Here is an 8,324-nt window from a genome sequence, read left to right on the forward strand (position 1 = left end):
GCGTACGTAGAAGAATATATTAAAGGTCCATTATCCAATGTACTTTTGCTCCCCCGGTGGTATTTATGCTTGTACTGTTATCTCAGCTGTGTCACTGTAAAATTTGGAAGAGCGTCAAGGAAATCAGTGCAATTACTCCAGATTAATGTTATCACTTATATCCAAATGTTGCTTTTAGTCATGTAAGACATTTAACTTTCTTGAATGTTCTCATTTCTATGTAGTGATGAAAAGAAGCCATTATCAAAGTAATCCTGTGGAGCCTTGGAATGGTCATGAGACGGAGAAGAGATCAGAAATTGAGAGAGAATTCTGGTGACCCTAACATCTTTGCTAGTCATAAGTAGCTCCATGAAATTCAGTGAAGTAAGTGGTAGTACACTACACTCAGGTGTAGTGGCAGTACTCTGCAGTTGTATAATCTAACAAACCGAAGTTCAGCAATGTTTCTTCGGAGCTTCCAAAACATCGTGGCTCCAGGATGACAGAATGCTTAGAGTATAACTGTGAGCATAAGAAAAGGAAAAACAAGGAGACCATACCAGTTCTTAAAATTAGACAGGTCCTTAAATCCCATTTTAATTTGGGAATTACATTTTGACTACATATGTGTATACAGCATGAATGAAATGAAGAATGATAATAAATTAGGTAGGCTTAACTGAACTGCTATACAAAATGTACTAGGCAGCAGGTGGTAACATCCCTATTTCTGCCTCTGTCTGAATTTAATGTCAGAAGTCATGTATTACATTTTATTAAGACATCAGAAAACTGCAGACACGCTCCCAGGCTTGCAGAAAAACCTGTAATTTGGATTAGCTCACCGATATATGAAAGGAACTGGAGATGCTCTGTGGTCTTTTTTAAAGCTCAGAAAAAAAGTGCAAAATGAAGGCTTTGCTAAGCAGAAGAAAAGGATGAAAGATGAACAATCAGTTGTATAAGGAGCAGACAGTACTTGTAGGTAGAAACTGCATATGAAGAAGCAAGCAGGAAGACTACCATAGAAGTGGGAGATCAACAGCCATGACTTCCTGATACACTGACTAGATTGATAAACTGTCTTGCAAAGTATGAAAACAGGATGTTGATGGCCAGAAGACATTTATGTTCCAACATTACTACAACAGGCAGGTAAAAACCTACCATTCCTTTGTACAATAGCAATTCAACATCGGTCTGGTATAAATGTCAGAATAGAAGTGTGTTGAGCTCTGTGTGTGTCTGTTGGGAACCCGACACTACAGAGCTAAAATAAACTTAAAATATAATCTCTTTGTAGGATAGAATTTGCTCTAGGTTTCTCTTCATCCCAGCCTTCAGCATGACAGACTCCCATTAACTGGTAAGGAGTGGATTGCCTGCTCAATAAAGTAGGAGAAGGTGTTTCAGGGGCTGACTCCATCTCTATACCTGACTTTCTGTGTGACGTTGAATGAGCCATTCAGGGCCAAATTTATTTCTTATGCTTTACTCACAGTTTCCATTTAAATGGGTCTTTCCCCTTCAATAACGTAATTAGAATTAATTCCCCCCTTTTCAGATATGAATTCATTTGGTCTAAATAATATTTTATTTCTGTTAACTCCATTCATCTTAACTGAGCTATTTACAGTGTAAACTTAGCTGCTGCTACGCTGGGCAAGATTGGGCTCTCTGCATTGCAGAATTTCATCCACAAAAATGATGGTAGAAATGGCAATCTGACTCGGGGAGATACAGCAAGACTAATTCATTAGAGCCTTTAAAATGAAGTTTATAAATGAGAAAAACCTCTATGGAATCTGGTTTTACGTAGATGCAGTAATAGTCTTTTTGCCTCCTAGATGGAGCTAAAGCACTTGTCTGCTGTACCTTGGCTTGTGGGATGGAGGAAAGCAAGTAACATGACAAACATCATTGCCTTCTCTTGCATTTCATGATTAGTATTACCTGCAATTCTATAAATTCCTAAGAACACATTTTACAGACTAATAATAAAAAATGTTTGGTCTCTGTTCTGCAAGGACAATCTTTTGTGAGTGTAAATCAGTCTGAAATTTCCAGAGGCTTTTTTTTACTTCTCTGCAGCCAGGCAGTGCTGCTCACTAGATATATTCTTCAGCAAGCACTGCCAGGTATCCAGTTCAGCTTCCTGGAAGATTAATGTTCAGTGTTCTTCCCCCTAGTCCTCACAAAGGACGGATAAAGGACTTCTGGCCCCAGGACAGAGACTGAACATACGGTCTAGATGAGATCTTTTCAGTGTTAATAAAGGAAAAGATGCCACAATGTTGAAAGCAAGGACTTTGAAAATGAAACCAACAAAACAAGAGACCGTCCTGAGCTGAGTGTAGACACAAAAGCAAAGCAAACCTTGCAGCTTTATTTACTTGCAAACAAACACAACCTAACAAAACCTAGCAAAAACTCCACAAGAACAAATGCAACAGTATTCACGTATATATTCTGTTTCTGGGAAGGTCATACAATGTTAGGAAAAGGCTATTCCTCTTTCAGAGCTCTGGTGAAACTTCAATTAAACCATAAGCATATGTATAAGTCTGTATCTGTCTACGAAATTCAGTACCAATCAGTATACTAATTCATTTAATTTTCACAGCCTTGCTTGTGGTGAACATCACTATTCAGTGCCCTCTACATGCTCACAGTTTGGGATGAATAGACCAAACAAAGAAATGGAGGCCTATCAAAAAGAAATACAGAGTGAAAGCGGAAAGGGAAGAGCCAAAAGCTCTTCATACTGTACAGAAAGACAAAAGACTTACAACAGATGTGACCAGAGTCTAAGAACGTTAAAAAAAATAACACCACACCTAAAGAAGAATTTTTCACAGTCTAAGAAGAGAAAGAGGATCAAGAGGTGGCTGGTGGCCAATGCACCAGCTGCAGACTAGTGTCAACTAGCATCTGGGAAAAAGATCCTGGCTATCTGGAAGATAAAGTAGTAAGTGAAACTGCTACAGCACATCAGCAAAGCAGAGTCGGTACATAAGAGAAGGTCAGATCCTTTCCTCTAGGTTACTGGGCTTCTGTCTACGCTTTTGGGCTCACGGAATAAACAGATCTGAACTGCAGCCAAATAGGTGCTGCTGGATCTTTATGTCTGGCATCTGGCCTGTCTGCATTGCTTGTGATTTTAATGGCATTAATTTATTGCAATATCTTACAATGGTTTTTAATTATTTAATTTGCTGCTTAAGATGATATTTAATTATTTAATTCATGTTTGTTCCCTTATGTTGCTGCATATAATAATCTATGACACCGTTCCTACAATGACTTCCTTATTGGTGTGCCTCTTTTCCACCGTGGATCAGCATAAAGGGTCTACACATATGCTGTGACTTTCCTCAACTCTTTGAATTAAGCAATAATTATCTATAAAAAAAGATGCACTGGAATATATTTTGATTCAAGTCTATAGGGATTTTGAACTCTCTGATAGGAATAACCTGCAATACACTTGAACTAATCTACAGAGATCAGTTTAATGCAGCAGAACAGAGTGGAAATTTATTAATGTGAATGTGCAAATGTGGTATATTCGCTTGGTAATGAGTAGACCATGCAGGAAAAGTCATTTATAAATTAATATGTAGACAAATCTGTGTAGCCAGAAGTTCTACCTCCTTCTGGGATTGCAAAAGCAATCTTTTTTTTTTTAATTATCTTTAAAGCCAAGGATTTTTGTTTACCCCATCCTTCTTCCCCCCTGGGGTTTTTCCCTCTCATCTATAACAGAATCCATATGCCTTAAAGGAACTAAGACTTTTAAATTACTACTTGATAAAGAAAATCAGGTATTTATGTTGTGATGCTGATCATATGTTACGGAAACTGAAGTATTTGGAAATCAATCTCCAGCTTTAAGAATAGACATATACGGTGACATTTTTACTACATGCAGGCTTATACCAAGTTCTCACAAGACAAAATCTTCTGAACAGGTTTGAAATTCTAAAATTCTGGACTGCCATCTGTTTTTATTTTGTATCATACTCTGAATCTGGAAACCAATGAAAAACAGGCTATTTTAATTTTTTTTTTTTTTTTGAGCCCTGTTATTAGAATCTGGTCCCTACCTTCATATAGGTATTAAAATGAGGTTTTTAGCCCAGGGCATTATCGCTCCTTGAATTTCCCTGTGTGAAGCTGGAGTGACTGTGTGACACTTTGTTTTGATATGGTACAGCTTGTTCTATAGGTGTACATGTCCTGACCTTGCTCTTCTGGAGCAGTATACTCTACACAGTATGTTTCACAAGTTAATATATATATTTTAAATCCAGAGCAGGTCGCTATCTGGAACTTGAGGCCACAAACCATAGAATTTCCCTGTAAGAGTTGTATCTCAACTCCAGACCTAGTTGAGTGATATTATGCCATGAAAGAGGATCACGTGAAATTCAGGCTCCCTCTCAATATTTCAATGTATTTTCTCCTCCAGGCATGCCTAAGTATTGCAAATACACAATCCTGATTAACAGCCAAATTCCATAACAACTGTCTAGTTTCTACACTATGGAGTCCTCTGAAAAGTTACTCATCAAAGATGGAAATATCCCATGCCCTATAAAACATGTTACTGTTTTGTAACTATGTAGTCTATGTTTTGGCATGGGACAAAGTATAAAGCAGACTAAAATAAGAAGCATTACATAAGCCTTTTTAAAGAGTATCTACACAGGCCATATCTTGTCATCCTCCTCACTACTGAAGTCTTGGCCAGATTCTCAAACACAGCAAATGAGTTCATACCATCTGGTAGACCTCATGACAGAGCAGACAAAAACTTTGTACTCTAATGTTTACGTCACTTGTCCTTCAGAAAATCTATGCTTATGTATGCCCAGATGTTTTCTTTGTTATTTAAATTTAATTTAAATATGTTCTCAGAAAAACATGTGCCCAAAGGATTAGAATCACATTAGTGCATTGTGTTCACTGGAATTCAAACATTTACATAAAGAGAGAATTTGTCCCTGTGCTTTGACAGAGCTGCCATGGAACCAGTTTGCGGAAGAGGGAGTGTCAAGGCAGGTTGAAGTCTTAGCTAAGAAACCAAGCCCATAGTCTCATCTATAGCTGAGCACAGCTGAAAATGGTTGTTAATTAAGCTGCAATTACTTTACGACAAAATTTGCATGTCAATTGATGATAGAAGGAAACAAACACGGAACTGATGTCTGGGATCACTGGGCTATCCAGTCATAATGGCCCATGGATACAGAGCTGACAGGCTCTGGGACTTAGCGCAGCCTCTGTGAACTTGAATACCACAGCAACTCTGAAGGGAGGAAAAAGTAAGAAGAAGGTCTTCAGAGGCTTTTCTTCATGACTGTTACTTGAACTGAAGCTGTAACAAATTGACATTTAAATAAAACACCTGTTTTCATAGGAAAAGGGATTCCTCCTGTGCTATCGACTAGCTGTTAGGCACCACTCGGTTTAGCAAGACCCACAAAGAAGAAAGAAAGTGTGATCCATGGGGAAGCCAGACAGGTGTCAAAAGCAGAGCAACTGGACAGCATGCAGGGACTGAGACCACTGGGAATGCTGGTGCTGTAGATTAAAATGTTGCACAATTTTATGAGTTAGAAATCACTTTGGAACACAGATATATCCATGGAAGACACAGATCAGAAAATTAAGTTTTAAAAAAGTAAATAATAGCTTTACAGACTTAAGAATGATGCTCAGAACACTGTAACAGTGCTAAAAATGTTTGATGAGAGAGACTGCAGAGAGATAATTGGTTGGCCTTATCTTTTAAAACTAAAACCAACAATGAGGAGAGACAGTAGATATGTTGCAGAGTTGGGCATTCTGGTACCCATATTAAAAATCAAGGATAAAAACTTGATAATAAGGGGCTTGCTCATTTGTGAGGTATATTAGTCCAGCTTCTAGGAGAGGCTGTGGAAAGAAAGTGAGCCTTGCCTCCAAATGTCAAAGGGAATTGGCAGGGAAAGATCAAACAGTGGTCAAAACTATGATGCTGATAAATTCATAATGTCAAAAGTGAAAAAAAAATCCAAGACCAGGAGACAACAAAACTATATTGTATCTAATGAAAAGAAAAAAAGTTTTAGGTCAACCTGAAAGTATTCCCTGAATTTTTTTGGCTCCCCCATTTTTTTTTTTTTAATTAAAGAGGGATTTTCTAACTGTCACAGGCACAGAGTAGAGGTGTTATCTGACAGAAGTGCTCAAGACTATGCTTTTTGGAATAGGACAGTTCCACCAGTTCACAAGGAAGACAGGCAACTTCATCACAAACTGCTAAAGGAGAAACAAAGAAATCTTAAATAACCTTTGTTGAATACAAGGAAGTGAATATAATGCCTACCTCAGTACACTATGGGACACTGTGAAAGATGTTAATTAATACACTGCATTGTATTTGCATCTCTGATGAGCAGTTTCAGGCAACCCAACAAAGATGGGGTATTCCAAACAATAACAAACTCCTCTGTTGGCCAGAACCTAAGATACAGTATCACATAAAGTTACTTTCTTCTGCCAGCAAAGGGGTGCACTGTGGGCAGAAGAGTGCATCTTTAAGAGGATCCAGACAGCAATATTAACAGATTTAAGAGCTGAGAAGATTTAATGGGTGCATATTTCATGCCTAGAGACAACATTATGCCCAAAAGGAAACAGACAGCCGTCTTGTATTTTGACATGAACACCCATATAGGGAAAAGTGCAAGGTGTGTGAAGAATACTTTGGTTACCCATAGAAGGAAACTTTTTAGACTTGAGAAATCACATCCTATTTTTTTAGAAGAGGTTGGGTCAGACCTCTATAGTTGTAAGATCAAGAACTACATGGTCACAATTACCAGCCTCTGAGAGCTAAATCTTGCCAGCGAGAACTGTGATAAGGTATTGACAACAGATTTTACAAGGGGTACCGTGCTGAAATTTAGCATATGAACTAATGGGTCACAGTGCATGTTAATATATCCAAATGTATTTAGTATGAAACAAGAATCACAAGACAACTTATAACCCTCCTGGGCCCCCAGGCAGCATCAGTAGTCCAAGCCATGCTGTAGATCAGCATGCTGAAAGGTACATGAAGCTCATCAGCTTCCTTCACGTTCTCACGGTATGACTAATTCTAGTTAGGTTTGACCCCAGAAAATAAGAAAGCAATACAGACTGCAATCAAATAAAGGAAGGAAAGGATGTAGAAAGACTGGATCCTGGAGGGAGGTAGACAGATTGCAGGAAGGAAGAGGCTGGAAGTGCCACTGTGACACCAATTTGTGTACATAGGACTGATGGAAACCTACTTGCAGCTACACCACCTTGCTTAATTTAGTTTTGCAAGCACTGATTCCTCTGATGTTATTATTCCCTATGCAGCACACAAAACAGGAACCATGCTGCTCACATACAGACCGAGGAAAACCACAAGCCAGTCCAAATAGGATACAAAGATCTGAGACCTGACCTTCATATGGAAAAGAACTGGATGTGGACAAAAGCTCATCTTCTTCATTGTGATGGAAGCCAATGGTTTCAGAGGTAAAGATATGAGATAAGCCAATGGCTACGTAATAAATAAGGAGGGGGTCCAGCTCAAATGCTAACATTTTTGTAGAAGTGCCTATGTGAATATAATATATAAAAAAATTCTAGATTATCCCTGTTTGCTGTATCACTACTATGCATATAGGGCATCAGGGATGTACCAATTATGTCTCAGAACTACTATAGCTGCATTTGCTCCACACTGCACACCAGGTAGTAAATATTTTTTTAGTAAGGCTGGTGCATATTGCCTTCATGCACTTCCCGTCCTGGAGCTGGCGCAGGTATTGCTGGCTTGAACATTCCGGTGTACTGCACAAGCAGATATCTAACTTGCTTTCAGGACAAAATTTGCATTTTCAAAATGGTTGCATTTTTTCTTTAAGAATTACTGGGACAGACTTTTTCATATCTGTGTCACATAGGAAACTGCAAAAAATTGTGTCTGAGTGAACTAGTAAATGTATCTATTTTTTCACAAGAAAATTATATTCTGTTATCATGAAAGATTATACGTCATTCTTCCATGTTGATCCATTATTAAGAAAGAATTTTATTCCTACATATTGCCCAATGTAGCCATTAGATTTTGGAACATATTTAATAGAAAATATAATAGTAGACTACAGTGATCACAATGATTAAATTGAGCAAAACCTTCAGGAGTCAACAACATCATCAAAAGCCCTTCATTACTAAGCGATTTGTAGGACAGGGCAGTGTTACACCATAGAAATAGTGCACTATATGCACATTCCAACAACAGACCCAAATGG

This window comes from Platalea leucorodia (genome assembly GCF_965183815.1).
Source record: "Platalea leucorodia genome assembly, chromosome: 3".
In the NCBI taxonomy this organism is placed as follows: domain Eukaryota; kingdom Metazoa; phylum Chordata; class Aves; order Pelecaniformes; family Threskiornithidae; genus Platalea; species Platalea leucorodia.